The sequence below is a fragment of the Dipodomys merriami genome, unplaced genomic scaffold, assembly GCF_024711535.1.
Source record: "Dipodomys merriami isolate MVZ:Mamm:240054 unplaced genomic scaffold, mDipMer1.0.p SCAF_1272, whole genome shotgun sequence".
Taxonomy (NCBI): Eukaryota; Metazoa; Chordata; class Mammalia; order Rodentia; family Heteromyidae; genus Dipodomys; species Dipodomys merriami.
The window spans coordinates 76,447-87,500 of record NW_027202574.1 but is presented as its reverse complement, the minus strand read 5'-3'; the positions used below and the strand labels follow the sequence as shown (position 1 = coordinate 87,500).

General features: G+C 36.4%; 1 pseudogene; it reads right to left on the bottom strand.

Annotated features, from left to right (window-relative positions):
* Positions 1–9,023: 9,023 nt before the first annotated feature.
* On the bottom strand, positions 9,024–10,342 carry LOC138824153 (vacuolar protein sorting-associated protein 37A pseudogene; annotated as a pseudogene).
* Between the last annotated feature and the right edge of the window lie 712 nt (positions 10,343–11,054).

The following is an 11,054-nucleotide window of genomic DNA, read 5'->3' as shown; positions in this document are numbered from 1 at the left end:
AGTCACATAAGCACACATACGATATAAAACCAGCACTGTATTCCAGAAAGGAGCTCCTCATTCACGTAGTTGTTTCACTTCAGAATTCCTAGATGAAAGCCTACAGAAGGTGCAAGATATAGCACAGAGTGTTTTGTATTCACATTCTGGGTTCATTCTGGGTTCTCATGGACAAGCTCTTGTAGTGCACCCAGCTTCCCTACCAAGGAGGACACTTCTAGCCATCTCCAGTCACCTGCAAAACCACAACAATGTCCAGCCAGACAGTATGTTTCCAAAAGCCCAGCCATAACAACTCCTTTGTCATTCTGTGAGCCCACAATGCTTTGCTCTCTCTCCTACATTTCTGTGTCTATATTCTTTGCAGTTATTCTTATTTTATAAGCCAACACTGTAGTACCCCAATACTTTCCTATAGTTCATAGTACTTTCTATTGAACTTCCCTCTTGTTTAAATTACTGGGTGGATTCTTTCCCCTGACTAATCTGTGACTGATACACCATCCAAAGCCATCTGTCTTCTAAGGACTATTAAGACTGGCTCTTAGCTTTACATTTCCTGATAGAATGGAGATCCATGTCTTATATCTTTGCAGCCAGGACACTTTTAGCCAAGGGTCAATACTATGAAGATTAACGACTGCTTTAGTGCACAGAAGTATTTAATAAGGTCTTTTAAAACATAATTTTAAGGCATTTCTCTTCTGGTCTATTTTCCAGAAAACAAATTCTTTAGTATTAGGTCATTTAGAACCTGATTGAAGACTGTACAGAATGGAAATTGGTGCCTGTTCATGATATACTAAATATCTTGCAAGAACCCCATGTTTATGTATATATATAGAGAGATAGAGAGCATTTATACAATCCATGTATATATGTATATGTGTATATATATGTATGTATGTATGTATATATATATATATATATATATGTGTGTGTGTGTGTGTGTGTGTGTGTGTGTGTGTGTGTGTGTATGTACGTATGTATAGTGATATAGTGCAAGTGCAAGCCAGGAGATCTAAGCAGTGTTGTGGCCTGGGCAGAGACTAGAACACAGTTGGTCAAGAAAATTTACAAGTTTTACATAAATTTATTATAAAATTTAAAGTTTTCTTTTCTTTTTTTTTACTTTTTTTAAGTGTTGAAGATGTTGTTTTAAGAGTGTCAGAATTTAGGGACTGTTTTAGAATGTGAGAACGTTTACCATGGTTTAAAATACTAGAGGATGTTCGTTTATTTGTTGTTCTTCTGGTATTAGTGCTTGGACTCAGTGTCTCATAATCTCTTAGCCTTTTCACTTAAAGCTGGCACTCTGAGGCTTGAGCTAAAAATCCACTTCTGGATTTTTAAAGTAGCTATTTGGGAATAAAAATCTCACAAACTTTTCTGCCCTAGCTAGCTTCAAATCACAATCCTAAGATTTCGGCCTCCTTTATACTGAAGATAACAGGAATGAACCCAACATTGCTTGGAAAAAATAACGTTTCTTATTAAATGATGTTTCATATTTCCTCTCCTAAGAGTATTGGTAAACTGAATATATCATTAGAGAGGAACATTGAATTCCCCATCCAAGATCACAAAATCAGCTATCAATATTGCTGCAATCAGAACCATAGTTATTTGAGGAAAATCTTCAGTCCTGAAAGTTAACAACAACAACAACAAAACTTTCCAAACTATTAGCAAGTATATGTCTATAGCAAATCCATTTGTCAATGTCATATTCATCACCAAGGCCTGGACTCTTGTCCAAGATCATATATAGATTTTATCACTTTTGATTTTCCACTCAAAGTTGTAGCTCTACCACTTGAATCACACTGCTACTTCTTGGCTTTTGTGTTGGTTAACTGGAGATGTGTCTCTTGAGCTTTTCTGTTAGACTTTGTGGAATATTATGGTCATCAGAATGTAAATGAAGTAGAGATGCTAGGATTAATTCTGAACATATTTTCTGCATGTTCCATGTTCTTTTTCTATGAAATTTGGGCATTGAAATCCTCCAGTGGTTTTAAATAGAGACCATTTTCAAGTTGGTAAAAGTCGTGATCATTCCCATTTTGGACACACAATAAGTGTAAGTTGATACAGATGTAGAAGAAATACTTCACCTTTTCAAATAAAGCATATCTGGTTAACTCAGTAAGTTTTGATATCATGGTAGTATCACCTGTAGTCAGAGATCACATTTCAAGGGTAAAGTAAGAACACATGGTGTATTCTGTCTGGTATCACTTCTTGTGGTGGTGGTGGTGATGATGGATGTGTTTGAGCTAAGCGACTTAATTTCTGACTCAGCTTTCTTTCTTTCTTTATTTTTTTTATTGTGAAAATACTGTACAGAGGAATTACAATTACATGGGAAGATAATGAGTACACTTCTTATCAAGCATTGTAGACTCCTCCTTTATTTCCCCTTCCCATCCCTTCCCATCCTCCCCAACGCCCCCCCATCGTTCCTGCCTCCCCCCCGCCCAAAAGTTGTAAATTTCGTTTTCAACATAACAACTTGTACATCTCATTGTTGCAATGTCTCCACCTGTATCCCTATGGAAACGATTTGTTTTTCACCTTCCCCTCCAAAAATTATACCCACATCAAATACAGTGAAAGCTGGGATTATACTGTAGGGGAGGGACATAAAAAGCAACAAAGAAATAATCTTATAAATGCGTTAGAAAAAATCACATTGACTCAGCCTTATTGTTCATGGCTGAGGCTCATAGCTAGAACCATCACAAGCATTTTGCTAGTTCATCAGAGATGGAGAGTCATGCGGTCTTATTCCTATACAGGCTTTGAACTTCCCTCCTCCAGATATCTGCCTTTGAGTACCTAGCATTATGAAAACATGACCCACTGTGGCCTAGTTTTAGTTTAATTTTATAATGCACCAGTCAATAATGATGAATTCTGGGTTCAAAAAAGGGGAACAAAATTCGATAAGTATATTTTATTGCGTTTATCCACAAATGACTTTCTTCTGCACTGGGTAATGGGAATCACAGCAAGATGTCAATTATAACAAAGAATAGAAAACTTTGGCAGGGAAATTTGTAAAATGTCACATCAGGTAGGTCTGCTTGCTAATAACTTTTCAACTTTTAGTAATGTAGATCCACGAGTTAAAACATCATCAAGTTTAAGGGAAAATTTAAATTTATCAGTTCATAAAAAAGACTTTTCTTTTTACTTTTTTTCAGTGGTAAAGTGCTTGCCTTGCATGCCTGAGGCCCTGGGTTCGATTGGTCAGCACCACATAAAAAAAGACTTTCCTAATGAAGTTCCTCTGATATTGTTATTAGAATATGTGGGTAGATAGCTACCACAGGGTTCATTGTGTAATTTGGATAATATGATGATATTTTCTCTTTCCTGTGAGCTTGTGTCTACTTCAATATTGCCCCCATATCACTCATACATGTATCGTGAGTATGTAGAATGCTTCATTTGTTTATGATGTTTAAGAACATGCACAGGTTTAATATGCTAGAAATTGCCTTTAAATCTAAAAATCAGATTCATTTTCAGATTTTCAATGCCTTTGCAGTTAATCCTTATAAATTGCATATATTATTAACTCCAGTGCATGATAATACATTTGGGATGGATTGTTAACACAAAGATAGGTTGGGGTAATCCATGTTCAAATCAACTCAGTTTCCTCTCACACACAATAACATCTTTAATTTGCTAGACACTGGGTGAAAAGTAGGTTCAGTTACAACTTGGTGAGAAACTTCTTTAGTGGGAGTAATGAAGATATATTTCTATGAAATTTACCTGTAAGAGTTTTGACAAGTTCCCATCACAATGCTCAGATTTTAATAATTTCTGACATCCGAGGAAAAGAGATGCTCCCAAAATATCTTGTTCTTGGCAAGAATGGGCTTCTGGTTAAGAAAAACGGTGCCACTATTGTGTGATTTGAAATAGGGAAAGGATTTTTTGAAATCCCAGCCTCTTCTTGCCTTTCTGTCATGTATTAGGAAAGTCAAAACTGAAAATTTTGGAGGAGAAAGGAAGACAGAGAGGAAGAGAGAGAAAGAGAAAGAGAGAGACTGGGGTGATGGTTCTGGGACGGAGAAAACAGAGGGAAACGGAAAGCAAGAGAAACTTAGGTATAAAATACAAAGCAAATATCTTTACAGATACCTTTCAAACCTACCACAGGGTTTGGGTATAAGTGATTGATGGTGATATAACAAAGGCTATATAACAGCAAGGTGTTTTATTTTCCCCAAATCCAGCAGGGGGGAATAAATAAAACAAATAAATAAAACAAGAATATAAAAAGTAAAGAACTTTTAATACCTACAAGTACAGCAAAGATGAAATAGATCTTAATGCCCAGCCATATAAATATAAATCCTCATACTACTGGCGTTTTTTACTTGTATTCTATGTACTTGATGTATTTGTCTTTTTACAAAAATTTAAGAGACACTAAGAGCCAGGTTCAGAAAATATGTATGAATTTTTAATCCAATATAACAATTTTCAGACTGACAATTTCAAAGAATTATATAATCATAATTACTACATGGAGTGAACAAATTGGACATCATGAATTAAACATACAGGTAAGGAGAGAGACAGTAACAGTAGAAAGAATTTTTAAAATATCACTGACGATATTAGTATAAAACAGAAAACAAAAGACTTTGATGAACTCATCAGTGTAGTGGGAAAAATACATATGAAGATATCAGTGAGCTTAAAGACTTTTCAATAGACAGTTACCAATCTGAAATTGAGGAGATAGAAAAAGGAATGAATTAAAAGAAATAAAATATTCAGCATCTATGTGATAATTATTGAAGGTATCATATATGTATAATGAATACTAGAGAAACAAGAATACAAAGGCCAGAACAGCTGATCAAATGATAATAGTTGAAAATTAAACAAAATTTATATGAAATTCCAGAAGCTTACAGAAAACAAAGCAAAATATTTTAAAAAATCATATTTTAATGGCAGAACACCAACAGCAGAAATAAAAAAGTTACCCACCATACAGTGAGACCATTGGCAGATATTCATAGCAGCATATCAAAAAGGAACAATCACTATGTGCACATGTTCTTATAAAATAATATTTAAAGAAATGAATTCCAAGAGATGGAAATGAGATTTTTGGTGTTGGTGCTGCTGTTTTTGTTATTTTCCTTTATTTGTCATTTGAAGGATGGGGGGGCACAGAAAAGGTGGGACAAAGGGAGAACAAATGCAGCAGTGGTATTCATTAGACAGTATGTAGAAAATGAACTGACTGTCCCTCAATAGATGAATAGATCAAGAAAATGTGATATATGCTGGGTGCCGGTGGCTCATGCTTATAATCCTAGCTACTCAGGAAGCTGAGATCTGAGGATTGTGTTCAAAGCCAGCCTGGGCAGGAAAGTCCTTGACACTCTTATCTCCAATAAATCAACAGAGAAACCAGAAGTGGCATGTAGTTCAAGTGGTAGAGCTCTAGCCTTGAGCTGAAGAGCTAAGGAACAGTGCTCAGGCCCAGAGTTCAAGCCCCATGACCAACCAAAAAGAAGATATATATGAATTCAATGCTTCTATCAGAAAGAATGACACGGTCCCATTTGGAAGGACTTGGAAAAAAATCATATTAAGTGAAATAAGCCAGACCCAAAAGAACATAGGTCCCATGGTTTCCCTTATGTGTAATAAATAGTATACATCTAGGATAATCTTAGCAGATGAACAGAATAGCTCAATAGCTATGTACATATGATCATATAAGATGATGCTAAGAAAAATGAATCCCAAGATATGGGCACAGGAGGTTTTTCTTTGTTGTTGTTGTTTTTTTAATGTACTATGTGGATTTTTTTTTGTTTCTTTTACATGTACTTTCCCCTATGGTATAATTCCTGTTGTCACTGTATTTGATTTTGGTACCCTGGGTATTGTATAAATGTTTATGTCAATTAGGGAAGGGTAACAAAAAATGGTGAGTCAAAGGACAAAGATGAGAACCAATTCAACCGTGATACTCACAAAACCGTATGTTGGAAATGTTCTGTACAACTTTGGGGGAGGGCTTGGGGGAAGGGAAAGCAGGAGAAAAATGAAGGCAGGAGTAAAAAGTTAGCAAGAAATATACTAACTAACTTACTTATGTGACTGTAACCCCTAGGTACAACACCTGGACAATAAAATTTAAATTTAAATTAAACTGAAACTGTGAGTAGGGATGGGAGAGAAAAACTGGGAGAGAGCAAAGGAATGGCTGGCAGAGTTCAAAAGGAAATACATTTATTATCTGACTTACATAATTATAACTTTACCTGTACAATACATCTGTGTATTAGCTGAACAGTAATAATAAAATATATTTTTAAGAGAAAAAGAAAGACTGTCTGGTTCTAACACAATGTCTCTTAGCTGTGGTGAGTCAGAGGGAAAGTGGAAGAAAAAATGAGGGAGGGGTAAAAATGCTTGACAAGAAATGACCTCACTACCTTACTTATGGAATTATAAAGCCTCTTTGCATCACCTTTACAATAAAATTAAATTAAATTTAAAAAAAGAAAGAAAAATCACACATAGTGGAGCCTTACTTCAGAGGGACAAAGATAAAGATTTTATCAAAATCTTCTATATTTTTCCAAGCAACAATTAAATGGAGGAGAATATTTAAAGTATGGAAGAAAGACATAACAAAATAGAGCAAAACTAAAAAAGAAAGAGAAGTTTAGAATCTCATATTCAACAAAATTCTTATGAGAAGAAAACATTGTCGGGCATAAGAGAACAATAACAAAAAAAAAGTGATTTTTTTTTCTTTGTGTGTTGTGGGGCTTGAACTCTAGGCCTGGTTACTGTCATTGAGCTCTTCAGCTCAAGGCTAGAACACTACCACTAGAGCCACAGTGCCACTTCTGGCCTTTGTTTTTGTTGTTGTTGTTGTTTTTGTTTTTACTGTTTATATGGTGCTGAGGAATCCAACCCAGGGCCTCATGTATTGGAGGCAAGCACTCGACCACTCTGAGCCACCTTCCCAGCCTCAAAAGTGAGTGAACTTTGTCCTTCATCTTCCCAGATTCATCCATCAAAGTTTTTCAGAAGGAATAAAGAAAGGAGTCATCTTAAATGTCTTTCAAGATGATCTTGGTAATTCTAAATCACTTTTGATGAAATGACATTGTTTAGTGTGACACAATTCAATGAATGGACAGTCATGGTGTTAGTGACCTCTTCTGGAGAGATTATGTGTAAATAAATCTCAATCCCTATTAGGTTGGAAAAGCTCATGACCAACAACGTCTGCAGAATCCCACTCCCAGCTAGTCTTTTAGATGATTGTCCATTGCTCCCCTTAGAGTTCATTATCAAATTTGAACCATGAAGCCTTGTATTTGCCCTGGTTACTAGCCTCGAATTCACTGGTTAGAATCCTAGCTGAGGCCATTCTTGATCATCCTTGTCTATAGTTTTCACGCGTTCACAGCTGGAGAGTATTCACTATGTTTAGTCCTGCAAATTAGACTCTGACTTTCCAGTATAAAATTACAAATTTGTTTCTTTTCACATGTTGTCATAAATTTCTTATAAGGACCCAAATAATAGTCATCCCTGGGCAAATGAGTCCATCAACAATGAGGAGAGGACTCTGGAGGTAGTTTGGATCTTAAAATATTAAAAATAGCATTTTTGCTTAGATGCCTTTCTGAATAAATCTAATTTAAAATAAACTAAGTATAAAACTGGGCACTGGTGGCTCATACCTGTAGTCCTAGCTACTCAGGAGGCTGACATCTCAGATCATGACTCGATTCCCACACAGGCATGTAAATCTGTAAGCCTCTTATGTGGCTGCAATGGTAAAGCACTAGCCATGAGCATAAAATTTAAGGAACAATAACACTGAGTCCCTGAGTTCAAGTCCCATTACTGAAATAAATAGATTAGTAAATAAAATAATTTATTAATCAACTAAATATAGCTACTCTGTGGCTGTACATTTAAGAGACAATTTTCTAAACATTCCAGAGAGAACATGAGATGAAATAAAGTCATATATGTTGATGCTTGGTTTTGTTATCAATGCCATGAGAATGTATCAAAGAGTTTGATCTAGAATAAATGAGTATATTGATTGAACTCTATTATTCCTGACAACTGAGATGACAGTTTGAATATCTGGTGAATGAAATCATGTATTGATTCTTATCTAAATGACAGGTGTTCACTTTTCAAAAAGGAAGATGAAGATGAGAATTTTTTAGTTGGATTGAGGGCAGAACATATTTTGGGAAGTTGACACACAAAATATCAATCAATAGACTATCTTTTAAAGAGTTTCCTTAGGACAATAAAATATATGTAGGGGTAGCAGAGTAACATGTAAAATATATCATTCAGTTTAGAGGACTTGTGAAAGGATTAAAAAGGTGATTAGGTTTCCATGGAGATATTTTTTAAATTTTTTTTAAATTAATTTTTTAAAGTTTTATTATTGTGAAAATACCATACAGAGGGGTTACAATTACATGAGCAATGTAATTAAGACATTTTTTGAATTTTTTTATTTATTAAAGATATATATATATATATATATATATATATAATAGGTATATTTATATGTTATAGGTATATATCTGGCACATTGGCTGGTTTGATATTTTCTGGTATTATGAATATTTAAAAACAAATTGCTTTTGAAAGTTTTATTCAAAAAGAAAGAAAAAGAGAGGGTGTGGGTATCTTTCCATAGCTGAAAGTACTTAAAAATTACTGAGAGGAAAATAATCTAAAGAAGATATCATTCTTGATAAAGAAATGAGGCAGTTTCAAATTAAAAGTACAAGATTAAGTACTTTTCATAAAATATTAAAACTAAAATCACATGCATAAGGTATTTAATTATAAGAATAGCAGTGAAATTTTAAAAGGACAGGATTTATCAATGATAAATAGGCGTTTTTAGTGCAAATACTGCAGAAAAATTTTCCAAGCAAAGATCATAATCATTCTAATCTATATAAAAAACAATCTCAGTTCTTTAAACAATGTAGAGTACATCTGAATTCAGCCATTTCAATGAAATGCCAACTTACAAACCTTAAATCTAAAATAATGTACTTAGTTTTATGTCTCATTTCTCTCTTGGCGGTCCATGTTTTCAGGAAAATCTGTAATGGACCATGAAGTTGGCTGTGCATTGCTATCACTTGTTTAAGTTTCTCTTCCTTGGCTCTTCTACAGTGGCAAACTGTTCTTTTTTCCATGAAGCTACTGAGAAAATCATCTATTTCAGTTTTTCCCTCCGAGAAATCTTCAGCAATATTATCAGATTCTTCCTCAGCTTCATGTGCAGCGACTTTCCATCTTGCCTGTAGGGCACTTGCACTACAACTCTCACTCAGTTCATGTTGTCTCTGCCTCTTCTTTTCAAACGTAGATTTCATTTGTGTAAGTAACTCATACTTATCTAAAACAGTTTGCCTTTTGGCTTCCAAACTGGGCTCCAAGAGGAGAGTTTTCTTGCTAATTCCTCAATACTTTTTACTAAATCACCCTTGTCATTAATAATTTGTTTTAGTTGAGGTAAACTCAAACTGTTCTAGTAATACTTCCTCTTGTTCATTCATATCTGTGAGTTGTGACACAATTCTGAGAGTTCTGGAAATGCATCAGGGACATCTGGCATCTTGTACCCAAAACCATTTTGGCTTATAGGTGTTGAAGTTTCCATTGTGGGAACAGGCAATGGCCGACTTGAAAGGACACCAAATGTAGGAGCAGCAGACTTGGCTGTTGTATAACTTGTTGAAGAAGAAACAGTGTCAGTAACAAAGAAGTTATGTTCTGTTAGCTTCTTGAGGAGGATATGCAGGAAGAAATGGAAAACCCTAAGAAGCATAAGGAGGCAGCCCACCTGGGTTACTATACAGGTATGGAAATGCTGTTGAAGTGGGAGCTAAAACAGGAGAATTCTTCCAAAACTCATCCAACAGACTCTGGCTAATCTTTCCAAGATCTGAGTGTATTGTAAAATTGCTTACTAATTGAGAGGTAACATATATTCCATGTTTATCCATTAAAGGATGTCAGATTGGTGGATAAACACTGATTGCTGGTTTTTCCTGAGGAAACTGTGGAGGAAGTACTATATTAATGTTAATTGTCAAGTTGTTTACAGTGAAGGGCAATCTGTATTCCACATCTTTCTGTATTTCAGCTATACTGGAGTGGGAGTTCCGGAGGGACTCGATCAAGCACTGCTTCTGCTGTTGGAGGCTGGTGAGGCCACCACCAGGGATCCTGCTGTGGAGAAGGAGGCGCTCTTGGTCAGGGGAAAGAGCCAGCTCATCCTCCTCGCGTCCCTGGGGCAGGAGGCCCTACAAGGTTTGGGCCTGCTTCTCCCAGAGGCTGCCTGGCAGGTCTCCAGCTACAGAGGAGTGGCCTGAAATACCCAAGGTTCGAGTCCGGTTGTGTGTGTGTGGGGAGGAGCAGAGGGGCAGGCCGTGGGGCAAGCCAACGGCGCCTTTTACCAAGTAAACCAGGTTCCTGGTCCCCGGGTTTGGGGGACCATGACATAACTGGAGAGAGCTGGAGAGAGGTAAATTGTCAAGCAGGACACAAGCAACCAGGATCCTACCCTTGGAGGCCCAGGTGCTCCAGACTGGCTAGCCAGTCAGATTGTAACCTGGCTGCGCTCGGCGTGCCTGGCCTCGTCCTACCATGAGCACATTTCTTATCAAGCATTGCTGCCTACTCCTTTGTTTCCCTTTGCCATCCCTGCTGCGACACCCCCTCTCCCCCATCTAGTCCCCCGACTCCTCCCCAAAGTTCTAAATTTCATTTTTCAACTTAATGTCTTGTATATTTCATTGTTGTAATGGGTTCCTATTTAAACAATTTGTTTTTCCCTTCCCCTCCACAAATTATACCAACATTAACTACAGTGAAAACAGGAGTTATACCGTGGGGGAGGGACACACCAAGCAACAACAACAACAACATATAACCCTGGGCTGGGAAGGTCGCTCAGTGTTAGAGTTCTTGCCTTGAATGCAGGAGGC